At 41.1% G+C, this 27,116-nt stretch overlaps 1 long non-coding RNA gene across 16 annotated transcripts in view; it reads right to left on the bottom strand.

Annotated features, from left to right (window-relative positions):
• LOC116446374 overlaps window positions 1-11,137 on the bottom strand; it is a 118,571-nt gene extending 107,434 nt beyond the window's left edge. For 8 of the 16 annotated variants that reach the window (XR_004241186.1, XR_004241189.1, XR_004241199.1 and 5 more), the window contains exon 1: window positions 11,032-11,132. This is a non-coding gene — a long non-coding RNA (uncharacterized LOC116446374). Of the gene's footprint in view, window positions 1-11,031 lie in introns of all 16 variants that reach the window. The other 8 variants (XR_004241187.1, XR_004241184.1, XR_004241176.1 and 5 more) reach the window with 5 other exon arrangements.
• Between the last annotated feature and the right edge of the window lie 15,979 nt (window positions 11,138-27,116).

Raw genomic sequence — 27,116 nt, 5'->3', positions numbered from 1 at the left:
AATAAAAAAAAAAAAAAAAAAATAAAAAACCCAAACAACAAAGCCCTTCTCCAAGGCCAGTTCTTCAATTTGTGACCTTCTTGGAGCACTATGTGTCAGAGCTGCTAAGAGACAGCACCAAGAAAAGAAGTCAAGCTGCAATTTTACCTCTACCTGACAGTCTAGTAGCAATAAGCCATGAAAAGGGGCCTTGCTCTCCCATCCTCCCCCCTGGCCACAGATTCTCATTATCTCCTTTCTACAGGCTGGAAGCTAAATGGCAGATACTGCTCATGCATACAAATCTAAGTTTTGTCTGGATTAGCAGGCTTACTGCAGCCAGTTTGGTGTAAACAAACACAAGAAACCACTTTATTTTTTTTTTAATTGCATTTAGATGCTGAATTAATTTTGCTGCACCACGAAGCCCTGTCTTTAGGAATGCTCTGGGAGCAAGTTGGTCTATAGGATCCAGCAGAGCAGGGGGCAGAATTTCTAGCTCAGGTCACAGAAGCAGACCAGTAGATGCTCAGCACCAAGCTGTGCATGTCTCTAACTCTGAAGTACAGAGGTGTCCTATCAGCAGTACCAATTTTACTTTCATGACAGGTCACAGCCACCCTGATGCTGATAACTGAACAGATTGTTCTCAGCACAATAAAAATACGTTACCAAGGATGATTTGCACTATCATTGCTGGTTCTCAAACTCTGGCTTCTCTTTTTTTCCCTGTTTCCTACTTTAACACCGAAAAAGTTAGACCAATGAAAATCTGGGTTAGTAAATAAAATATTCTATCTGAATTTCTTCGGTGAAATTCTGGTTTTGAATAATTGTTTCCATGACAGAAGCCTAAAAATACTTACTGAGAGTAGCACCCCAGCCCATAACACTTTTACCCTTCTAGCTGGAAAGGGAAAAATCTTTGGAAGATTACCTCCCAAGGAAAAAACGGTTCTAAAAAAAATCAAAGCAAAACAACCACACACACACAAAACAAACAAACAAACAAACAAACAACAACAGAACCCCCCAAAAAAACCAAAAAAAAAACCAGAAAAAAACCGAAAACAACCCAGAGACGTTTGAATAGAAAAGATTAACAAGTTCTACCTAATAAGGCATTCATAATCCAGAAAGTAAACCAAGAGCCACAATGTTGTGAACTAAACACACAGAGACCCAATTTAAGCCAAGATACCCCTTTTCAGTGGCATCCTCTACCCATTCAGGGTCTCCCACACATCACAGTTATCACTATCTTTATGCTGTTACTACATTTATACTGCTGTGTTTGTGCTGCCATTTAGTAAATGGGCATGAGAATTTTTTATCAGTTATCCTATAAAGATAGTGACTAAAATTAATTATGCTTTTGTGAGTGTAATGATGGCCATAGATTAGGATGGGGCCAAATGACTGGGACAGCTGGGTACATTTAATAGACATCAGTGGTAGCTAATGTCTTTGAAAAGATACCATCCAAAGAAAAGATAAATAAGAAAATCCTAAAGTCTGTTTATGGTAACTAATCCTCATCAAATTACTGCTAGTTAATGGTTCAAAATGAGTTAGAACATCCAGATCCCATTTTACTGGGCAACATTATAAGATTCTCTCTTTTTCCCTGATGCATCTGAAGAGAGAACTTAATGAAATTACTCTCTCTTCTCCAGACTCTCAAAAAACTCTAAAAAAAAACCCCGAAAACCAAGCAAACAAAACCAAAACTAATTAAAAAATCTAGCATGCAAGCTCTCTGAGACAGGGAGAATACTTGGGGTCTTGACAAAAAATGAATCTCTTTTGGAAACCTAAATAGCAAAAATACATTAAAACCAGCAATTTGTTTATGACTGAGAACTCTGTCTAAAGCAGCACTTCCAGAAAACACCAAAGTAGAAAAAGAAAAGGGAAATAAAATGGTTAAGAAAAAAATCTGGTTCCTGGAGATACTATTACGATTGCCTAGGGCAAAAATATTACATTTTTTAAAATTAGGTACCAATTTCCAAACAATCATTTTCTATATCCTGACAGTTTCTCGGTGCAAGATGTGCACTGCCAGAACTATCCTATTTTCCAGGGCTTCTGATGGGAAAAGATACTATGCTATAATGAATCTAACAATCTTATATTCTCTATTTATAATGGACCCAGAATGCTCTAAAAATAATTGGAGAAGTTTCTTAACTTCAAGTCTTCTACCATTACCAGTGCTTAGCAGCAAAGAGAATTGAACACTTTACTAAGTAATAACATGAAAACTCAAAGACAAACTTTCCAACATACTGTCAAGCTTTATCAGGCATTGAATGATTAAAGTTCAGTTCAGATTGTGATTAGCTGAGGCAATCTTCTGGACTTATTTATCTGAAGTAGGGGGGGTTAGCCATTATATATTAAAATACTGCATTGAAATAGAGCCTGATGGAATACAGAAAGACTGAACGGAGCTAAACAAATCTCATTAAGGGGATCAGAATTTATATATTTTCCAAATATCATTTGCAGATCAAATCTTTTCTGTTGGGGTCTCCTCCCCTGCCATGGAGCCCTGGGAGATGGGCCCTGGGGGGGAGACACGGGGTTTCCCTGCCCCTGCTCAGATTCATTCCCCGTTGGTTGGTTTGGGTTCCCCGGGGTGGCCAAGGACCCTCAGGTCCCATGACTGCGGAGTTCCTGAGCAGAGCCCCGGCCATGCGGCTGGAGAAATAAACATCTCTGAAACATCTACCACGAATCTGTCCATATATACTTCGTTTCCACGGGACTCCTGGTTTGAAATATGCTTGTTGCAGTAATCCCCGCTGTAACACTTTTCTAGGAAATTGGTTAAGACGTATTCTTAACGTAATAATTACCTTGATAAGGAAAAACAGATCAGCAACACTACCCAAAACTCTAATGTTGCAATAATACGTAAGTCAGTATTTGTGCATCTTTAACACACAAAACAAAAACAAGTCATCCATCTACATTAATTAACCTCTAATTAGCCCTGAATACATATCCATGGTAGATTCCCATTTTGCTGCCTTTCCCATAGGCAGGGTCACCCTCCTCTCCCAAGTTCTGTTCTTCCTTTGAATAAGACTCTTTTGAATGGGATCTTCATACAACAGAGCATAGACCCTATCGGAGCAATTACAAAATCTACTTGAATATCTTTATTTGCAAGACAATTAATTTAAGTCTAATGTATTTAAATGTTACATAGAAGCAACACTTTCAGGTCAATTTGTTGGTTTCCTAAACATCCATGGCCATTTCAGGTTTACATTTGTTCAGAGCTCCTGCACAAACAATCTGAAATGGCTGTGATTTTGTGTCACACTCACCATGTTTGCGGCAGCTTTATAAAAGCACTGATGAAAGGCTTATTATAAACATGTTTAATCTGATTCTTTTTTTTTTGTCCCTAACATCTCTAGTAGAAAAGATTCGTAACTCCCAGCTACTCTAACCACATTTCTCTGTAGCTATACTTGCCAAAAGACTGTTCACCTGTACATGATTTCAACAGATACAATTCACAGAGATAACGTTATGAGTGGACTTAATATCTAACATCTCTAAAAAAATAAGGGTTTAGATCAGCCAAGATTTCTGATGGAAACAGGAGGACTCCCCTTTCTTATCATTTGTTTATGATTACCTAGTATTTAAAATTCCAATTTCTGTGTATTGATATATCATTTACTTCAATACTTGTGTGCTTTAAAAAAATTTAAAAAAACCAAACCAAAAAAATCCCAACCACAGACAGGAAACCCACAAATAAATAAAAACAAAATCCCAAAAATATATAGGAGATTAAGATTGTGTTTATTCTGACACAAAGTAAAAATGTTCCTAAAGGATATTTAGGGCCATTTTTTACATCATGAAAAAAGACCAAAACCCAACCCCAAACAAACAATTAAAGGGGGTTGTTTTGGCTTTTTTTTGGCTTTTTGCTTAGCCTCAGGAGATGCAATTTGCTGCTCCTTTCTGAAATAAAGTACAAGTGCATTGACTACAACATGAAAATTTCCAAGAACTCATTTGTTCAAGAACACATTTTGGGTGTTTACTAGGTGCTTGAGCTAATGGAAAAATAAGTTTGGAACAGTGAAATTCAATTTTGCAATTAATGATCTATCATATCTACTCCTTTAAAGATGCTTATGCCTCAGAACTGATACATTTAGGGAAGTAAGGCAATAGAAACACTCCTAATTTGAGGCACAATTTCACTCCAAAGTTTTATAGCAGCCTGTGTGTTATCCTATTTCTTTCACTGATAGATATTAAGGTACTTCACAAAAGAGATCAATCCTGTTAATCTCAACTTCCAGGGGGGAGAGAGATTCACATTGGAATACAGTTTTATCCAACAGGAAGGATATGGTTTGGCCCTCCCATACACTAAAGCACTTCCTATACAACCAACGTTGTATTCTTTCTTGTTTTGCTTTCCTGGCTACAAACTTGATGTTGAATGCATGAATAGAGATAATACCTGCAGGAACTACAGGAAGCCAACTATAACTCAAATTTGTGGTACAGTGGAATCGGAGCCTTTAGGAACCGAGTTTTCTAGGTTTTACAGAAATAATATAAAGTTATCTATCAAGAATATACTAGGAGTTAAGAGTACACATGATCTCCCACATCTCTTACAAAAAAGAAGAAAATCTTATTTTATCTTATCAGAAGTGTCCTCATTCTTCATACTCTGGTGTTGTGTCTAATGCCATGATGTGTCTAATGCCATGAGGAAATGCACAGCGAGGGTGTCAAGTTTGTGCATGCCTGTGACAGGGCATTGTCAGATAGCCCTGAGGAGACACCTTTGCCTCTTGGGTGCCACAGATGTACAGGCAACAAAACAAAGGGCAACAGATGTTGTCATTCAAGGGGTGCACTTATGCAACTGCTTGCAACGTAAGGTTTAACACTCTTGAAAAACATATGATATTGACTTGAGGTTAGAGAATTAATTAAACACTATAAAAGGCAATTGCTGAGAGGTGTCTAACAGTTCTTTCTTCTTAAAGTGCATATTACCCTCAGAGAAAGTTTCCAGGTGGACACATCTTAGGTTCTGTTGGGGAAACAGCTAATGAAGAATGGTCGATAAAAACAAGTTTCTCCTACTAGCCAAAAATTATCTATGTACATCAGCCGGTTCAATTGCCAGTCTTTACAGCCACAACAAATACAAGCTTCTTTGGAAAGGTGGGGAGATTAAACAGTGTTCGTGATACTTGTAAAGTATTTCTTGACAAAATACTTCAGTGTGAGATAATTTGTGGTAGAAAACAAAGGCAAACCCCATCCTTACATTAGCTAAAACACACTGTATCTCACCAATAGTGGCTCTGAGAGCCATCAGCTACTCCATTTATTTCAGAAAGGACTGCTAGGAACCTCTGTTGGAAAATGCCTCATTTCATTCAGCTTACTCTGCAAAGCAAGTCCCTGATGTTCACAAGCATGAATGAACCCTGATACAGCCCAAGCAAGAACATTTCATTCTCAGGCTATTTCTAAATATAAGTACCTGTCTTCTTTGAAATCATGTTCTAAGAAAGGAGCAGGAAATTCCTGTGTAAAGGTTAGCACTCTGTTAAACTTATAAAACACTGATGGTTTCTGTGGCTTGCTGAAACCACAGGCACTTCCACATCACCACATAATGACTGTGCTATGGTTATTAGCAACCCAAAATTAAAATACTTACTCTGAAAAGGGATCCTTTTGCTGCTTCATGCTGTCAAATGAACCTGTAGGTGGGCAATGATATTTCACTGAGGGCTGAAGGTGAATGAAAATGGAACTAAGCTGAATGATAAATTCAGCAGTATCATAGAAAACCAGGGTCTCTGAAACCAAAACAGATGAATCTTGCAATGACTAAGTATTGGATTAGTAGCCTGAATGCTTCACCAATTTAATCTTTTTACCAATATTATATAAGGAAAGTCTCCCAGCTCAGTTCCTGCCAGTCAAATAGGTGCGGAGTAACCAACTCCAACTGGTGGTGTATAGATACAGTGAAATGGCCTTATTAATATGGCATGCAGATTTCAAGGGACAAAATACTCATTTAAAGTATCCCATTTTCTCTTTAGCAGAAGACTACCTAGCTTGCAGTATATGGGGCATCACCCAATTTTACCTCTTCTGTTGCAGTGATAGGAGGGCAATTTGCCACTGCCACTTCTACTAACCTATCTCCAAATTGGAAATGAATTAACAAACAGAGCTGCAAGGAAAGAGTTAGCAGAACCTTCACTAGTAGTTTCAGTGAGATTAATTGACAAGGTATTTTAAAAGCCATTTTGACAGCAAGACAAGTTGAAACAAGGGACTGTCCTGGCTTTGTTTTCTCTGTGCTTGCAAAAGTGTCAGATACCATGTTCTACAGTGAAGAGGGAGGCAGCAGATCTGAAAAGTTGCTCCTTCCCCTAGCACATCAGGGTGGTATATGGAAATCTTTACTCAGGCACAGGATGACTAGAAAGGAAGCCATGAAAGCTAAAAGCAGACGCATCCCAGCAAGTTACTCTCTTACTACAAGACAGCCACTCCTGGAGAGCCCAGGAAAAACAAGATATTTCTGCTGGTACCTGAGCACAGCTCATTCACCTGGCAGCAGAACATGTTTCAGGCTCTTAAGAGTAGGAATGCAATGACTCCCATTTTTGCTGGGTAATGTCTTCCTAGTAGGGGAGAAAAAGGGGTTGTTTCTTGTTATTTTTAAATCCACCTCACTTTTTTCAGTTTTTTTAATAAAAATGTTTTATTGATGAAAATGGGAGATGCCTTACAAGAAAAGAGCTGTTTGCAGGATCATTGCTCTGCTCTTCTTCACCACAGCCACTGTTTCCTGTTCACAGCCACTCTTCTCCACTGTGGCTGTGAACACTTTTACATGAGCAAGCTGTAAATTTCTATCACACTTTGCCAGACTAGAATTCAATCTGAGTACACTGTCAAAGGAGGGCTGATGGCAGGCAAGTAATTTATTCCCTCTTCCAGGCTGTTTGCTTCCAACAAGTCCATTTCACAGGATAGTTAACAGATTCTCTCATGATAAGGATGACTGCTCAAAGCACTTAGGCTGATGTTGTTTTAATACCAAATCTATACTCCGGTGGTTGACACAAGTAGTGACATACAAAGTAGCTTACAAAGGCTAGTGGAGTGGAACAAGCCATGAAACCTAATATCAACATTCCTCTGTTTCTGAAAGGCCAATGAAATCTCTTGGTGCTGTGGGTTATTTCTTAAATACACAGCATTATAGTTACAGCAAATGTAACTATGCTTGCAGATTAATTTGCTGGGTAAACATTTTATCACAGTGTCGCGCAGTGGTAGGGAGAAGAAGAGAGATCCAACAGGCAGGAATTGTGCAGCAAGATTCCTTTATTTAATTATTTTACAACTCTTTTATAGACTTTTTTCTTCATAGTGTAATTGGTCAAAGGATCAGCCACCCCTTGGGGTGATTGGCTAATATCCTAAAACACCCATTGTCAAAATATTTTCCTACTGTACTATAAACAAAGCTCTGCAAGGTCGCAGGTGTTCACAGCTTATAGAACTCTGCTAATATCATCCGTGAGAGAGAAAAATATCTCATGGGACTGGAAAGAAGCAAGAGAAATTCTTGCTAGCTGCATATTTGTATCCACAGGATTTCACTTTGAAATTATTTTCAATTCTTGTAGCTCTTGCACACCTAACATATTCTCAGTAACATTTATGTGGTAATAAGATTATTGCACTTTGTTTGCTTGAGGGAAAATCATCTGAAAAAGGGAAAATAAATCCCTTGATATGATCAGCTTATTGCATATGTCGCGACTTTATATGTTATGTATTTTTTGTATAATAAATATTTATAATATAAGGAAAATAAATATTATACAAAGCTTCTACAGAGAAGATATTTTCAAGCTTAATTGATGAAAGTCAAAGAGAGTTCAAATGATTCTCAAACAGAAATTTTTCCTCCTGCTTTCCAAAAGTGCTTTTGACTTGGGGCCATCCCATTTGAACCTATCCTGGATGTTTTCACAACCATTTCTGGAAAATCTCCTCTTTTTCCTGCCCTGAAGGTCCTTAAACTTCATTTCTGCTTGGATCCTTTGAATTCGTTTCCAGGCCACTAGGTATCTGAACACAGAAGAACTCTCTTAACATGTGGTTTGTCCTAATTATCAGAAGTCCTGAGTATTGTGATAGTTGACTCATAAGCCACTTCTCTAACAGAAAAAAAAAAAATATTAGCGGAATTAATTTGGTTTTAAGTTCTTTCTGCAGCCTTTATTTTCACAAAGATATACACGCACAGTCCCACGTCACTTGGTCAATAGGGAATGAGTCACTTGCTGTTATGCTGCTCACACTTTCACCCTCTACTTGCATTAGCAATTAAAAAGTATTAATTGAGCATATGGATTTCACTGAAGGTCAAGACCTGTTTTAATTAATATCTAACTATTTGTTAGGAGCAACCACTGAATTGTACCATCATCATGGTGTCTGTATGTCTAGTGAAAACATATTGATTGCTTTCATCAATATTACCTTGTTGCATCAACTGTCTGTAAACTGCACTTTCCTGTCACCATGGAAGAGGGACAGTGCAGAAAACCAAAGTGTCAGTGGTGGCTACCCTGCTTTGGTTAAAGATCATGGAAATAAGTACATCTCATCTCAAAATAATTATTAGGTTTTGGCAGTTTCCCTTAATTCTGAGAGATTGTTCACAAAGTGACTCAACCAATTATTATCTGGGGTCTTTCAAGTGTATGGCAGTTTGTCCATGAACAAATTTCCAAATGGTCCCACATATCTAAAATGCTGTGTTCGTAGCCCAGTTAGTTTAGCGTCAAAATTGCATTCTCTCCACACCATTCACCAAACCCTGTGAACTGAGTAGAGAACAACAGTTTTAAGTTTCAAATCTGCAAATGCCTCCTGCAATTTTGCAAAAGCAAAAATCTAATTCTGGGCATGGCAATTAGTCGGGGGATACCTGTGCTTGTCAGCCAAGCATTCACACTATTAACATGTTGGCAATTGCAGTTAACATGTTCATTAAACATACAAACATCAAATCCATAACGTGCAATTCCCTGAGCAACTGCTGCTCATCCCAGTGATGTCCAGTAGAAAGGAGTGAACTCAGATCTGTTGTGCTGAGTTCTGCCGAAAACATCAAGGTGGTTAAAAGCAAAGTGGAGGAGGAAGAAAAAAAGAAGGTGTGTGTGGGAAAGATGCTTACACAGTCACAAGAGGGACACATGGTCATGACAGGTGATAAATACGCATCCAACTGGATGCAAATTAGTTGGTCTGTTACACTCAGGGAGGGGAAAAAAAAATCTGCATACACACTGCATACCAGGGTGAAACCAAAACAGATGACAAATGTCAGCACTCACATGAGATATCGAGCAACAGCTCTAAAATGCCTAAGAGGCCATGCCTTTTTCCTCCTCCACCTCAGATCAAATGAGCTTACATCCTTACAGGAGTCCCGACAGAAAAGTGCCACACTGAAGTTCCACTAGAACTAAGGTAATGGTGCTGGAAGACTGTTGAACAGCTTCCAACACCTCCATTAGTGTAACTATGAAGACATTCTTACATTCTAAAAAAATTCATGGTCTCAGTTAAGTTGGGATATAGTTCTCTGTGGCCATCAGTCTGAACTTGTCACAGCTCCTATAGGAACTGAATCACAAAGCATCTGGGGGAAAGCAGAATCCCAAAAAAGCCAGTGAGTCATCCTACAGTGTCCTGTTACTTCAGGGGGTGAGCACTATTCCCAGTACTCATGACAGTGAGCAAGCCTGACTCGTCCACCTGATTTTTTCCAACACTGGACTCAGAAACCTGCAAGAAATCTTACTCATGGTGGTGGGCTTAGGGATTGGTAGGACTGATATAGAAACTGTTGGAGTTCAGGAGCAGCAGTCATCAGAACTAAGTAAATCATGCAGTGAATTTATTGTTTAATAAATTTTTATGTTCTCTGGTTAGCTTGGGAAGTCCCCACAGGAACCTAAGGGACCTTCTGCAGCTACTTCAAGAGGCTTGATATTAACTTTGTTTTTAATAATTTTTTAAGTATCTAACTGAACAAAAGTAACAAAACACCACTTCTGTCTGTGTTTCGGGAGTACCAGCTGACACAGTCATGTTTTCATCGTACATGCTGTATTCCTTCAGAATATATCCAGTTTTCCCCCTCTGAAGAAATGAAGAAAAATTAAATGAAGAGAAAAAAAAAAAAACTTTTCTGTAAATAGTATAGAGCTTTTCTAATAACTCACTATCATAGCACTACTTTCCTCCCTACTGATGTTTTAGTAGTGACAATGCAGTGCAAACTGAAAGGAGAAAGCCTTTCTGCAGACAGAATCATACAGAGTTGGACTGAAGCTCCAGCAGGACATTAAAGAAGCTACTCTAGAAAATAAAAGATATATATAATAGACATTTAACAGGAATAGACCTCCCAGCCATATCATCTTCCTTCACAAGTGAAATCTGCAGAGCAATATATGAACCTTAGCCTTTTGCAACTCCTACTTGCTTTCTGAATTTCTTCTTCAGAGTGGATCTGAGTGATAGAAAACACAAACTGCATGTTACTCCTTTGTAATGGAAAGGAATGTAGAAAGCAGCAGCAGCAGCAACCAGGCCCCTTTCCTCTACCCACTGAAACAAGTCCCAGCATGACCCTGATGTTTAACGTTTCTAATTAATACTCAAAAAAAGAAGATTATATATTCACACCCAATCCAAAATATGAAAAAGAAGAAGGTTTTCAGGCTGTGAAGCTAAAATATCAAGCTTCTCGCAGCTGGGCTGAGTGGATTTGAGAATCCCTTAGAGTCAGCATCAACCATCGCTGATGCATAAGCACAGCACAGTTTGAAGAGATTTGTGCTTAATTTGTGATTTAAGGCTTGCAACTCATAAAATAGAAAGAAGGAGAGAAAGAAATAAAGCTTGTCTGCAGACAAAAAGATTCCAGCCTACCTGCTTTTTGTGCTTCTGTCCATAACTCTGGTAGCTGGTGCTTTTCTGTGCCGATGAAACTATCATTGAATTGATTGTCTCAGTTGCTAAGGAAACCAAAGGGATGATGCTAATGGATACTATTTATGACACTGGGAACCCTAGAAAACATTTGCCATGAAAAGATGGTATCACAAGTTAGTTAAAAGCTACATTGAATCCTAGCACAGAAAAGAGAACTAGATAGGATTTTTTCCTTTCTGTCTTCCCTCTGTCTTCCCTCTGACATTTTATTTTTTATCAGATACTTATAGCTTTATTCTTGGTTTGACTGTCAGGACCACTTTATAGTAATTTTTCTAGCTTTATTTCAAAACACAGGAGTTAGCTCAAACACATTCATTCTAATTCTAAGAGTGGAGTCCAGGATTTTTTAAAAGCATCACACATGATGCAAAATAGGATTTGAGTTTGGGAATGTTCTCCAGAAGACAAAATTTTTGAATCAAAAACATTGGATTTGAGATGCTTCTACCTTTGCTCTTATGAACTATAAGTTATGGAAGATTTTCATAACAGACACAGCAGATCTCACAAACCAAACTGTTATGTTACAAATTATTATATTTTCAGGAATCTACGTTTATATTTTAAAAAAATTAATCTCCATTAAAAAGAGACAGGCTTTCTAAAAACATTAAAAAAGCAGCAGGGGACTGTAAGTTATTTTTTCTTTTTCCACAAGCTATATGTTCACAGCATGAGTCATGTATCAAAAGCAACCACACAAGTCTGAACCTATACCAGTGAAGGATCAAGCTCCAGGCACTTACTTATTTACAGAAGGCCTGAGGAGTTATTTCTGCACTGGAGTCACAGATGACCCATAGTCAGACACCTTGTTGCCATGGAAATCTTACATCACCACTCTCTGCCTTGCTCCCATCCAAGATCCTCCTTTGCATCCCTGGTGATCCCTGCTTGTCACAGTTTCCCTGGGTCCCTCATTTTGGGCAGGCAGCAGCTGCTAGCGCGACTGGAGCACAGGTCTGGCGCTTCCAGTCATAGGAAGGTCCAATAAAGTGATTTTTTAGGATTATGATTCTTGATGGAACATCTTCTGTCGCCTTACATTCTCATGCACAGACCTCCAAAGATGTTTCTCATTGCTTAATTAGTGTTACAAAGAAGTAAACAAAGAAACTAGTGTCCTTCCATGCTGGTGAGAGAGTAAGAAATCCCAGCCAATTAGCAAGAATTTATTCCTGGAGAAAGGAAAGAGAAATAATATCCAATGGCTACTCATTCTCATGGGAGAGCCATTCATTGGGGCAATTCAGTGACAACTCATAATGTGCATCCAGAACAAAGCACTACAAAACCCAAAAAAACCCCACACACCAATCCCCCAAAATCTGGAGGGGCACAGGGAAGCATACACTCCACCTGAGCACACAGTCACAGGATCTCTTGAGTTTGAAGGGACCCATAAGGATCAGAGCCCAACGCCCTGCTCTTTACAGGACTATCTAAAATGGAACCATATGGCTTTAGATGGTTTTTGCAGCTGAAAATCTCTACAAAATGGGCAACAATTGTTCCTCTTTTTCTTTTTTTCACGTTGCACCTACACTTCTACTTTAGACTCTCCACTTCAGGATCATACATCTATTTACACATCAAAAATACTGCTAATAGAGCAGATAGGAACAAGGGCCTAAAACAAGTTAAATAACATAGGAATCTAAAAATTTATTGGAAGAAGTAGGAGACAAGAGTACATTATACCATCCCAACAAATGCAGAGCATTAAAATCACATAAGGCACTTCCCTTGACATGACCTGGCTACAGACATTGACCCTTGGTGATATCTGAAAACATAAAAAAAAAAATAATACTGGTGATTATTCTTCATACAAGTGGACAATTCCATTTTCAGAAGGATATCTCAATTTTACCCAGCCTGTAAGCATTAGAACTGCAACCTATCAAGTTATTTGAAGTTATTTCAGTATGAGACTATGAGCATCACAGTGTAAGTGAAGGGGGAAAAGAAAAGTTGTGACATTTCCAAGTCAGGTCTAAGCAAAACCATTTGAAGAAAACACCTTCTCACGACTGCCCAGTGCTGCTGTTCAGCTTTTAGTCTCCTCTGTGGCCTCAGGAGAGAAAGTTAAAAACAGTGTTCCTGACACTTTTACAGCTTGTGAAATTTAAATAGCTCTCTTTCTGTTCAAGATTAAAGGATTTTTTTCAGTAGTACTAGTAGTCCCAGCACTGAAAATTAGCCCACTCCAATTAAGGCTTCAACTAGAAGTAATGTCTCCCTTCAGGGAATACATGACATTTTAAATTAAGAAACATTCCAGCTAACAAGCCTATAAATCTTCCCAATTAACTGTATTCTCTACTAGTTTATGAGTCTTCTGTTCAATTTGACAATCCTAATCTCCCAGAGTGCAGAAAAGGATGAGACCTCTGTGGAAGTTGCATTCCACTTGTTGTAGCAGAAAGGGATACAGACACCCTCCCAGACTATACTTTTATTTGACAGATCTGAGCCAAATGGCACATCAAAGCCCAGGACTTTTCACTGCCATCAGGTGAAAAGGTTTTCAGTCAGCCAAAAGCCTCTGTGATGCATTTCTCACTCTCCATAAGGAAGCTCTGTGGCAGCAACACTAGAAACACAGCACCAAGTGATTCTCTCACTGGACCACTTTGCACGCTTCTGCATGGATTATTCTTTTGCTAATCAAAGCTCTCAGGGAACACAGTCAGGGTTTGTCCTAAGAGGCAGTGTCACACAGTGGTGATTGGGGACGCCAGGTAAGATAGGCTGGAGGAGAAAGCAAGTACATGTACACCTGTCAGCAGCATTAAATGTAACCTTTCTGTTATATAGATGGGTTTATTCCCTTTTAATATGTTAAGAGGGTAGCTGTAAAGAACTTCTAAATCGGAGATATGAAAGAGACATCTGGAAAAGTCACAGAGAGAAACACAAGCCAAGAGCATAGAAAAAAAAGAACAGACTATCTGAAGAGATCACTGTGTTTTTTGAAAGACAAATGTCAAAAGCTATCATCCTAAATTGGATGAGGCAAGCTGGGGTACTGCCAGACACACTGTAAAAACAGAGCCAGCTGAAAGACTGTGTTGGCTAACTGAGTGTGATCATGGAAACACGGAATGGTTGAGGTTGGAAGAGACCTTTGGAAATCATCTACTCCACCCCCCCTGTTAAAGCAGCTTCACATCCAGGTGGGTTTTTAATATCTCCAGAGAAGGAGAATCCACCTCTCCAGGCAGCCTGTTCCAGACTCTGTCACTCTCATCAGAAAGTGGGTTTCAGTTTGTGCCCATTGCCCCTTGTGCTGTCACCAAGCACCACTGGAAAGAGCCTGATCCCATCATCTTGAAACCCACCCTTAAGATATTTGTAAGCACTGATAAGATCCCCTTTTGGTCATCTCTTCTCCAGGCAAACTGGCCCAGCTCCCTCAGCCTTTCCTCATAAGAGAGATGCTCCAGTCCTTCATCCATATTTACAGCCTTCTGCTGGACCTGCTTCAGTAGTTTCTTCTCTTCCCTGAACTGGAAAGCCCAGAACTGGACAAAGAACTCCAGATGCGGCCTCTCTGGGGCTAAGTAGGGGAGCAGGATCACCTCCCTCCTGCTGGCAGTGCTCTTCCTAATGTACACCAGGGTACCATTGGTTTTCTTGGCCACCAGGGCACTGCTGACTCATGAACAGCTTGTTGTCCACAAGGACCCCTAGGTCCTTTTCCACAGAGCTATTTTCCAACAGGTGCCGGTCATGGCACCTGGGGTTATTCCTCCCTCAGGTGCAGGACCCTGTACTTGCCCTTGTTGAACTTCATTTGATTTCTCACCTCCCAATTTTCCAGCCTGTCCAGGTCTCACTGAATGGGAGCACAGCACTCTGGTGTGTCAGACATTCCTCCCAGTTTTTCAACATCAGGACCTCTGCTCACAATGCTCTGAGCTCTGCTATTCTGCCAGTTCTCAATCCACCTCACTGTCCATTAACCCAGCCCACATTTCCTGAGCTCACCTATGAGGATGTTACAGGAGTGTGGAAAGCCTTGTTGAAGTCAAGGTAGACAACACCCACTGCTCTCCCCCACCTACCCAGCCAGTCATTCCATCTTAGAATAGAAACACTTCCCCTGGTGAATCCATGCTGACTGCTCTTGAAAACCTTTTTCTCTACATGTTTAGAGATGACATCCATAATGAGTTGCTCCATCACCTTTCCTCACCATAATGAAGGCAAGGCTGACTGACTGTAGTTTCCTGAGTCCTCCTTCTTGCTATTTGAAGACTGGAGTAACACTGGCTTTTCTCCAGTCCTCAGGCACCTCTTCAGTACTCCATGACCTTTCAAAGATGATAAAGAGCGGCTTAGCAATATCATCTGCTATCCCCTCAGCACTCATGGTTGCATCCCATCAGGGCTTATGGATTTGTGGGTGTGTCACATCTGGACCCATAGATTTGTGGTTGTCAGGTCAGCCTAAATGACCTCTAACCTGATTCTCCTCAACCAAGGGAAGGTCTTCCTTTCTCCCAGGCTTTCTCCCTTCCCTCCAGGGTCTGGGATTCACAAGGGCTGGCCTTACCAGTAAAGACTGAAGCAAAGAAGGCATTCAGTAACTCTGTCTTCCCTATCTCCTTTGTCACCAGGGCACTCACCTCATTCAGCAGGAGGTTCTCATTTAACCTAGCCTTCCTTTTGCTACTAATGTACTTAAAGGAGCTCTTCTTATTGTCCTTGTCACATCCCTGCATACTCTGATAACAGCCCTGTGTTTCTCCTAAGTGGTTTGCCTCTTTTCCACATTTTGTAAACTTCCTTTGCCATGATCTCCTTGCTAAGACATGCAGGTTTTCTACCCTCTTTGTGCATCCCTATGAGTAAGGAATCAAGAAATCTTGACCTTGGAGGAAGTGATGCTCTAGTATTAACCAACTGTCTTGGACCCCCCATAATTCAGAGGTGTAGGATGTGGTGCACCTTGAGGCCATTTCCATGGAACACTGTGCTTTGGAACTAGAAGGTGTTAGCACCTATGCTGGCTCACAACACAGAGAGCAACAATGCACTGTCCCACAGGTACAACCATAAAAGCACAAACAGAATATTTCACAGAGACATTTAAAAAGAAAATTTTGCTAATGTAAGAAGAAAACAAAGTCATTTTCCCAAGGCTACTGTCCCAGGCCGAACTACTGCGTAGTGTTGTGGAAAGAAAGAAAAAAACCCTAACAAAATACACCACATGTCCTCTGAAAATGCATAATGTGTCACTACCTTCCATAAGGGAAGCATGAAGCAGTTTCTGCAGTGTGGCCTTTGCAAACCAAACAATATTAGTCTACCACAATTGACAACATCCCCATGCTCCCAACTCTAGGGCCATGGCAGCTGATCTCCATTTATGAAAGTAAGACAAAAGCATCCCTTCCTGAGAAGCTCAAGACTGTGAAAAAAGGCAGGTAGTAAAGGCAGGAAATATTCTGCAATCCTTTTAACCCACATCCTGAATGTCTTAAGTCTCTGTACCTCAGGGTTGCCCCTCAGAGCAATCTGTATTTAATAGATCCTGGATAGAAAGTAGAAGAGAGAAACACATTAAGATTCCTCATTTAAAACAAACAAACCAACCAAAAAACAAACCACAAACAAAACAAACAAAAAAACCCCAAAACCCAACACCACAACTCATTCCAGTAACAACAGAAATGCACCACCAGGTAAGTGAGTTTGTGTTTACAAAACCTCTAATGCTCAGTTAGGTGTGTTTGGCACTGTGCATTACTTGCTGATCTTAATGCAGCTTCTTCTACTGATCACACTGCAGCAACTGCTATTGCTGCCATGTAAAAATCTGTACAGTGATAGAAACCTTTCCACATAAGACCCTAAATGAGAGTGTTTGCCTCATTAGTCAGGAAACACTGTCATGCTCTAATTAATTTGTAGGAGGCAGAAAATGGATAACATATGGCTTTACTCTTACAGAATCAAGGAAAAAACAAGAAAACATGTTTACATGTATTTCCAATATGAAGAGACATCTCTACGCATTTTCCATGTGATTACCACCTCTTCCAGAGGCACATATAGCATCTTTTATAGGTACCATTCACTCTGATGTTGAGCACAATGAAATCGCAGACCCAGAGGCAGACCACATGCTTGAGTCATTAAAACAATTATGGTCATTATAAATTCAAATAGATAAAAGAATAATTTAGGATAAAGGTTTCTAGTTAATCCCTACCATGATTACAATACCAAGAACTCTTTTATTAACAAAAAACAATGCAAATATTAAGTAATATTTCAGCACACAACTAAGCAAGAAATACAACACAAGAGATTTAACATTTCTAGCAACAAAAGTCTGGAAACTGCTTTGGGTCAGTGAGTCCTAAGTCTCGTTTAAAGTTTAAACCCCACCTAAATAAGTGAATAAATGAGAACAAAAAAAAAAAAAAAAAATTCAAAGCAGCCATGGTCTGTGTTCAGTTTTGGGAGTGTAATTTTCAAAATAGGGAAATCATGGTTAGGGAAATCATGAATCAGAAAGTCATTACAGTCTCAGGACAGTTGTTCTGTGGGACATTGCCCAACATCCAGGCTCCATGGTGTAACACAGGATCCCACTATTTCCCCACCTGACAAGGAAGGAGCCACAATACATTGTGGAAGTTATGTGGACCTGCCTAAGGGGAAGGAGACACCAGGGGCATGGCACACCTCCTTGTCAATGGTCAAACCAACTGGCAGGTAATTAGCTTAAAACCATATCCTTTAAGAAGGTTCTTCTGTTTCCCTCTTGTCAGAGGCCTTTATTACTTACTAAAAGATGTTTCTAAGCTACATATGAAGCAATTTGCTTGTAACAAAATTCTTCCCACCCCTGAGGTCTTCCTAGCAAGTTCTTCCACCCACTGTGAGTTGCAGAGCCTCACCTAAGCAGAGAGGAAAGTTCCCTTGTGGGAGCTGGAAGAAGGACAGAGCAACACCCACTCCAGCAGCCTACTTCTTTTTAAAGCATATAAAATTTGGAGCATATGATATGTTTACAGTTATTGCTTCCCATAGTAAGTGGTAAATCCCCAGAACTAATCTCTAACCTTAATGTGGAGATGGGGTGAACTGCTGAAAGTGATGTGGCAGAACAGAAGCATCACAGAGGGTTCCCAGTGTTCCAGGATCCAAGAGGCTGGAATTGCTCCCCACATCACAGATCAACCAATAACCGGTGCATTTGCCTACACAGAGCACTGAGCCTTCATCTCCTGGTTTTCCAACATGGAGGGAAATATTTAGTGCCTCAGCTCTTACTAATGTGCAGACTGTCTTGGTCTGAAAAGAAATCATAAAAATGTCACTTTCTCATTCCTTGCACATGCAGTCAGACATACACATGGGCTCTTTTCTCCTCCCACGCATTTTTTTGACTCTTGAGGACTGCAGCTTGATGGCAAGACTCATTTTTATACAGGGGACAATGAGCATATGTGACAGGAAAAACAAGAGACAATAAAGCAAGAAAAAGTGAAGTAAAAGCAGGAAACCAAAGAAAAACACTTCACATGAGAAGTCTGTAGTTCTCCTGAAAACAACCTTGAGATTAACTACCCCATCTTACAGCTCTAAGTATGAGGCTTGCTACAGTGGCATTTCATACCTCTCAAGGCAAAATTGTTCACTTTCCCCAATTTCCCTTAGACTGAAATGTAGCATAAAATGCATTTGTTGTCCCAATGTGCAGACAGAATGATACTTACTTGTTGAACAGAAAAGAGCACTAAATCATATTATTTCTTGAAAAAACTCATACAAGTAAACACAAATATTACTTTGATTTCCTTTGGCCCATTAGGATGCCACTATAAAGTTTCCAACTAGAAGAACAATTTTTTGTCGCCTTTCTTTTTCTCAAAATGTATTAGAGAAAAAGCTGTGACTTGATTTCTTCAGGAAAACATTGTACTTGTCCATATTGACTAGCTTCTACTACTGGAAACTTTAGTAAGAGGGGCAGCATGTCAAAAATACTTCTTGTCAAGAGAGAAAAGAAATAAACAAAAAGACACTATACTGAAGGGACCAAAAGTTCTTCAGATTTCATATTAAAACCTTAAACTTTCAAACTAAAACAGTATTTATTAAAGCAGACGTGATTACTCTGGTAAGGAAGATGCACTGATAAGCTGGGGAAATCATTTTGTAATATCCAGGAAGACCTTGGAAAACTACAACTTTGAGTCCCACAAGGTTACTTTTCAGACCACTGCAAATCACTTGTTAATTTCCCCCCCCCCCCAAGTCTTTCATCAGGCCTTTGGCAGTAGGTCAACTGCCAATCATGAAAAGGCAGAAGACAGAGTCAAGTGCCCAAGTCCTCACAACAAACAAGGCCCACTTGGTTCACACAACGAGGTTCATAAGGTGCTCATTGGAAGGAAAATAGGAGTCAGGATACCACTCAGGTTTCATCATTGTGAACAAAAGCAAGGTGGTTGAAGAGTGAAAATGCATGAGGGTGAAGGATTGCCATCTGACACCTCTCTCCACAGAGCATAATTTTCAAAATCCTCCCAACATATAGTCTCTGGATCTCATCCCAGCTTTTCCTCTTTTATACCACCCATGCTGGCAGGTGCTTCCAGCATTCTTCACTGGATAGTTCGCGTTCTTCACAGCAACTCAACTCATAGGTGCTCAAGAAGGAAGAATTAACAGTAGCTCTCATTCCTAACACCTCAAAAAAGGGTGAACTGATTTTGAGTCAGGAAACAAGGATGAGGGAAGCAGAAAAGCTGAAGGCAGAAGAGGTGCTGGCTATGAAAGATGAGCAGTTTGGAACTAAGCCTTGCTGACGTGCATTTTTACCCTTGAAAATGAGTACATCAGAAATCCTAGTCAGTGGCCTTAATCCTCTCAATAACACCCAATCCCAGGAGGATCACTGGTGCCCAAGGGAATTGCCAAGGTCCAATACCATAAGGATTTGACACCTTATATCCCAAATACCAGCAGAATTCTGTGAGATTTAAATTATATTGGGAAATCAAAAATGCACAGCAGCGTTGGGATCAAAGGAATGTGCAAGAATATGGATTTTATTTTTTTGTGCGTGTGGTTGGGTTTTGTTGGGTTTTGCGGGAGAGAACTGGAGGGGAAGGGAGGGTTTTTTTATTTTTATTTTATTTCTCAAATGTGCTGTCCACATCTCAGCCAAGACAGCTGCTCACATCAGTGAGGCTGCCTGGGTGTTGTAATTCTTCCAAGATGACATGCTCCATGCTTCACTTAAATGTGATTATATATATGGGCAGCATATTCCCAAAGGAGAGAATTAGGGATACACACTCACTCCATATAGTCTACAGAGAACAACATGAAGTTTTTTTATTCTATCACTGTGACCTTAAGAGTCACAGCTCCTAGGTGATTAGGACAACAGCCATAGACTTGCTGTTGGGCTGGAAGCATTATTTCCTCAAGCTTTCTATAGTCACAGCATATATACATTGAATATTTCTGTACTATATGATGCCAGTACAGCTTCACAACTCTTCCACACTTACAAGACCTTCCCGACCTCTAACACAATTATAATTGCCACTCCTTTTCTGCCTCCTGCTTTTTTTCTGTGATTGTCTTTCATTCAATATGAATTTTCTTCCATTAGTGCCCATGGTAACATCCATAGAATTAGCTCCAGGCTAGACAGTGGCCATGAACAGCTCCCTAACCATGGAAACCTGCCAACATTTATCACAAATATGAGGTGTTCCACAGAAGTAAAAAGCACAACAGCACTTCTTTAACTCTTTTGCACATCCTTGGCACATTGCGGTAGCCAGAGCAATTTGTAAACATGGCAAACTGCCTGTCTTGCCTTTTTACATTTATAAGCATAAGGATGCACCTGAATGGCATGTTCAAAGATTTTAGGACTATAAATTAAACTAAATAGTTACCTTCACGTTAGCCATCAAATAATACGCGAGTCACACTGCTGTCAAAGATGCTATTGTGATAAAGATGTATAACACACAGTCTACCTCGTGATGAAGAATGCACAGAAACTGTTTTACACTGGAAAATTCTGAAGATGCATGCTGAACATTTAAAACTTGCAGAAGTTACGAATATGAATTTTGGGTATAAGGGGATTGATTGTATTTTTTTAAGGTAACTTTAGGTATGAAATTGGGATGAAGGATGACACAATCATATTCCATAGAATTAATGTTGATAGCTTGAAATCCTGATGTGATTTCTTTTAAAACAATCACCAATTGTCTCTTGGAGTGTCTGTTTACTAAGAACATCAAATAATCAAGCTTACAGTGGTGAATCAGAATGAGTAGCAGACCCAGACTTATTTGGGAAGCAATCAAACTATAATTAGACTAGAAAACATTGAATGCAATAAAACACAGATATGCATGCTGTTTGGAGGTTCCACACAGGGACAGAGAAACATTCAGTACACAGCAGAGAAGTAGTCTGCCTTGATCTGCAGGGGAGTCAAATCCAGATCTATATGCACTTTAGAGAAAGATGCAAGAAAGTCCATGCCTGGCTGCTACATGATGCTCAGTTTCTCCTCTCCTTCAACCAATTTAAGACAGCTTTTGCTCGAGAACAAGGAGGTTCACATCCCTAACTTAACCTCAGCCACCATTGAACAGCCTTTGCCTTTACATTACTTATTTTCATTTGAATGCTTTCTACTATGACCTGGCTTGGTCACCTGTAAAAATACTTCTCCTTTCTAAATCCCTGCCAATTTACAGGTTATAAGCCCGTGGATGCATCAAGCCTTGTACAAAAGCTTTTATCACAGAGACTTGTTAATGGCTAATGTTTTAACATTTCTGCATTCAGGACTGCTTACCAGAACACGATGATTTCCATGGTTGACAATATCACTGATAATTAGGAGGCTTTGTTTTTGGCAAGATCAAACATGCTTTGTATAATCCAAGGTATGAATTTAAACTGGTATACCATAGCAGTGTAAAACTGGCACACACACCTACAACAACATTTCACATCAATCTTTCACACAGGGTTGGGTGGCTCTACCTAATATACCTAATCTATGTAATTACTCATATCATAGCATGGTTTTGGTTGGAAAGGACCAAAGGACCTAGACATTCATCTAGTTCCAACCTCCCTGCCATGGGTCACTAGACTAGGTTGCTCAATGCCCCATCCAGCCTGGCTTTGAACAATTCCAGGGATGGGGCATCCGTAACCTCTAAGGGCAATCTGGTCCACAGCAAAGAATTTCTTCCCAAAATCTAATCTAAATCCACCCTCTTTCAGTTTGAAGCCATTCCCTCCTTCCATGTCTCATCACTACACATCCTCATAAAAAGTTCCTCTCCAGCTCTCTTGTAAGTCCGTTTTAGGTACTGGAAGGCTGCAATAAGGTCTCCTCAGAGCTGAGCAATCCCAAATCCCTCAGCCTGGTCTTCATAGGAAAGGTGCTTCAGCCCTCTGATCATTTTCTTGGCCCTCCTCTGGACTTGCTCCAATAGGACCATACCCTTACATTGGGGGCCTGAGAGCTGAATGCTGTACTCCAGGTAGAATCCCTGAGAGTGGAGTATTGGGGGTTGCAGTTGGTTTTCTGAGCTTCTTGTCCCCCAACATGCCCAAGTTCTTCTCCTCAGGGCTGCTCTCAATTCATTCTTTGCCCAGCCTGTATTTGTGCTTGGGATTGCCTCAACGGAAGTAGAAGACCTTGCACTTGGTTTTGTTGAATTTCATGAGGTTTGCATGGGCCCACTTTTCAGGCCTGTCAAGGTCCCTCTGGATGGCATCCCTTCCCTCCAGCATGTCAACTGCACCACACAGCTTGGTGTCATCAACAAACTTTCTGCAGGAATGTTCATTCCGACTGTCCATACTGCCAACAAGGATGTTACACAGCATTGGTCTCCGCACAAAAACCCCTGAGGAATGCCACTTGGCACCAGCCTGGAGCCATTCACCACAACCCTTTGAGCACAGTCATCCAGCCAATTCCTTATGCACTGAGTGGTCCATCATGTTGGTTTTGCACGGCCTGGTTTTGGGTAACATGGGGGCCACAAAGATGGCTCCTGTGAGAAGCTGCTAGAAGCTTCCACCCTGTCCAGCAGAGCCAATCCCTGATGGCTGTGAAGATGGACTACTTCTGGCCAAAACTGGGCCAATTAGAGATGATGGTAATGCCTCTGTGATAACATATTCAAGAAGAAAATCAAAACAAAGGGGGGCACAGTTTTAATTCCAGCTAGAGAAGAGGAGGAGGTGAGAACATGTGAGAGAAACAACATGGAGACACCAAGGTCAGTGGAGAAGGAGGGGGAGGAGGTGTTCCAGGTGCCAGAGCTGAGGTTCCTCTGCAGGCCGTGGTGCAGCCCATGGTGAAGCCGCTGTGCCCCTGCAGCTCATGGGGATCCACGGGGGATGCAGAGATCCACCCACAGCCCGTGGGGGAGGTGCTCACGCCAGAGCAGGTGGATGCCTGGAGGAGGCTGTGATCCAGTGGGAGACCTGGTGGAGAGAGGGGGCCCTTGCTTCCAGGCTGGAGCAGCCTATCCTTGGAGGACTGCACCCCATGGAAGAGTGACCCACACCACAGCAGTTTTGGGAGGACTGTGTGCCCATGGGAGGGACTCACATTGCAGCAGTTTTGGGAGTACTGCTGCTCATGAGAGTGGAACCACGCTGGAGAAGTTAATGGAGACCTGTCTCACATGGGAGGGACCCCATGGTCTCACAGGGGAAGGACTTCTCTCCCTGAGCAGTTTTTTTCCTGAGCAGTGGAAGACGATCTCAGGTGATGAACTGACCAAAACCCCCTTGCCCTGTCTCCCTGTGCTGTCAGTGGAAAGGAGGGAGGGGTTGGGGGAAGAAAAGGTGTTTTTAAGAGCTTATTTTGCTTCTCATTATCCTCCCCTGATTTTGTTAGTAATAAATCCAATTTGTAGTTCTAAGTTGAGCCTATTTTGCCCTTGGAGCGTTTTCTCCCAGTCCTTAATTCATGAAGCGTTCATTAAATTTTTCTCTCCTCTGCCCAGCTGTGGCAGAGGAGAGTGAGTGAGTGACTTTCATGGGTGCCTGGCATTCAGCCAGTGTCAAACCATGACAGCCACCAAACTTGTCAGTCATGATTTGTCCTTCATGAAACTGTGTTGGTTGTCACCAATTGTGGTGGTGCATTCCCCCCACCCCCTCCTTTCCAGGGTGCAGTGTGATCTGAGAAATGCTTGTTAGGCCTTGGCCTTGAAAACAGCACCTGGGCTCAGCTCTTTTCAAGCTTATCAGAAACACTGCTCCCAAGTTCCTGCTTGTTGCTAACAAGCTCCTGATTTCCTTATGACCAGCCTCAGAAAATACTCCTCTTGCCTGAATGGCACAACATCCCTGTTCTCACACTTAGAAAACGCCAACCCAAACTGTGGCCACGATGAAACTTTGTTATGACTAAAGCCCACTCTCTAGCTACCCTATAAGCAGCGATCCAAAATGGGGCACTTTGAGCTCTCCTGCACCACAGCGGGCCTGCGACCAGCAACCTCCCTCTGAGTGGGACCCCTCTCAGAGGGGGCAAACCCCCAGGTTTGCTATACCTGGAGGATCACCAAAACATGACGTGTCCTAGTCTAATACCTCACTCCTCAAAGCCCGATCCTTCACCCATCAAGAGATGCAAAAGCATCCAAAGTGAGTATTTCACTGACATCTGAGGGGAATTTTTCACGGGTACCTTGCTTGCACTGATTGTTTCTGTCTGCATGCATGCCCTACACATATGCCATAGGAAATCTGAGAGAAATACTGCTTTCTTAGATGTTTAAGTGTCTCAGATATCTATGATCCAGGCCTGTAAGTAAGGTTAAGTTATAAGCTTACTTAAATGCTAAGTGTTGTTCTTCTGCTAAGTTATTAAGCGTAAGTTATAAGCTAAGCTAAATGTTCTTCTGTCAAGTTGCTAAGTATAACTTCGAAGTTATAAATTAAGTTAAATGCTGTTAAGTGTTATTCCTCTCTTAGATTGTTACAGTTAAGTTATAAATTAAGTTATAAATTAAGCTCAGTATAAGTGAAGTGTTTTCCCCATGTTAGATTACTAGGCTTAAGGTATAAGTCGAGTTCAAGTACTGTTAAATTTAAGTGTTGTTAAGCTTTTGGGCTGTGTTTCTTTTTATCCCTGCCCTAACTGTCCTTTTGTCACTGGTACTGGTCTCACACACACACCCCTAGGTAGTCTTCGGTTCATTTCTACTTGGATTGCCTGGATTTTGTTTGGGTTTTTTTCGTTGTTGCTTCCTTTCCCTTGTTGTGCCTTAGCTGTCCTGTAAGTTGTAGAGTGAATCTTGCCAATGAACTTGTCGTGCTGTGTCACTTAATATTAAATCTTACTTTTGCCTCTACCCTTGCTGATGATTTTTTAAGCAATCTCAAACACACTTGTTTGTGACACCAATCACCTCCTTGTTTTCCAGGTGCCATAGCAGAGTTTCCAGGAGGCTCTGATTCTTGGCCTTGCCAGGCACCAAGGTGAGACAGACTGGTCTGTAGCTTCCTGGGTCTTCCTTTTTTCCCCTTTTTAAAAATAGAGGTTGTGTTTCTCCTTTTCCAGTCAGTGAGAACTTGACCAGACCGCCATGACTTCTCATATACAATTGATAATGCCTTAGCTGCTTCATCTGCCCCCAGGACCCACAGATGTATCTCATCAGGTGTCATGGACTCATGCACCTTCAGGTTCCTCAGATGTTCTCCAACCTGATATTCTCCCAGTTCCTACTTTTGTGACTTGGATGGTACGGGTGGACCACTTGCGGGTGAAGATCCAGGGGAAAACAGTCATTGAGTGCTTCAGCCTTCTCCATGCCCTGGGTAACCAGGTCTTTCTTTTCCTTCCAGAGAGGGCCCACATTTTCCCTAGTCTTCCTTGTATCACTGACATACCTGTAGAAGTTTTTCTTGTTTCCCTTGACATCTCTGTCCACATTCAATTCTACTGGGGCTTTAGCTTTCTTAACCTGATCCATGGCAGCTTGGGCAATTTCTTTGGATTCCTCCCAGGCTATCTGTCCTTGCTTCCACTCTCTGTAGGCTGCCTTTATGTGTTTGAGTTTGTCCAGGAGCTCCTTGGTTGTACCTGCAGGTCTCCAGGCATTTTTGCCTGACTTCCTCTTTGCTGGGATGCATCATTTCTGAGCTTGGTTGAGGTGATCCTTGACTACTAACAAGTTTTCTTGGTCCTCCCTTCCCTCCAGGGCTTTATCCCATGGTACTCTACCAAACAGATCCCTGAGGAGGCCAAAGTCTGCTCTCCTGAATTCCAGGGTAGTGAGCTTGATGTGTTCCCTCTTTGCCGCTCTAAGGATCTCAAACTCCACCATTTCATGGTCACTACAGACAAGGCTCCCCTTGAGCTTCACATTCCCCACCAGTCCTCCCTTGTGAGAAGCATCAAGCCATTGCTCAGTGGAAATTAGATTTTCCATCACAAAAAAGCAAGGTGCCACCATTTATCCAATCCATAGCATCTTGTCACACTTCAAAAAACAAAAACTTGCTGTCTCCCTGTGTGTTTTGCAGGACATGTAACTTCTGAATAGGGTGTAAAAAGCTCCAATGCAGTACTGCAGAAAGGTGGTCTGTTCCCTTCCAGGCCAATATAAAAGCAGAGTTTATCCTGAAAGTGAAATGTCAGAGAGGGCTTCAGTAGCAGAGCAGTGGTTTCACTTGTACTACTGTTTGTCCTGTGACATTCAGTCATTCTTTATACGCTGCTAAAGTCACAGGACAATTACCAATTTGGGCTTGGTCAGCAATTCAATATTCTCAGCTGTTTTCCTTCAAGTCATTCCTAACAGCCTCTGACTCACCAAGGAGAACTAAATATAATTTCTACTTCATTCACTGCTGCTGCAGCTGTGAGAGGAAAGCAAGTGGAGGCAGAGCACAGGGATCTTAACCACACCACCACCTCAACTCACAAGCTTCACATAAACCACACTGGTTTCCTCCAAATG

This window comes from Corvus moneduloides, chromosome 1 (genome assembly GCF_009650955.1).
Source record: "Corvus moneduloides isolate bCorMon1 chromosome 1, bCorMon1.pri, whole genome shotgun sequence".
NCBI classification, from domain to species: Eukaryota; Metazoa; Chordata; class Aves; order Passeriformes; family Corvidae; genus Corvus; species Corvus moneduloides.
Note: the sequence above shows the minus strand (reverse complement) of the source record. Positions and strands in the feature narration are given on the sequence as shown.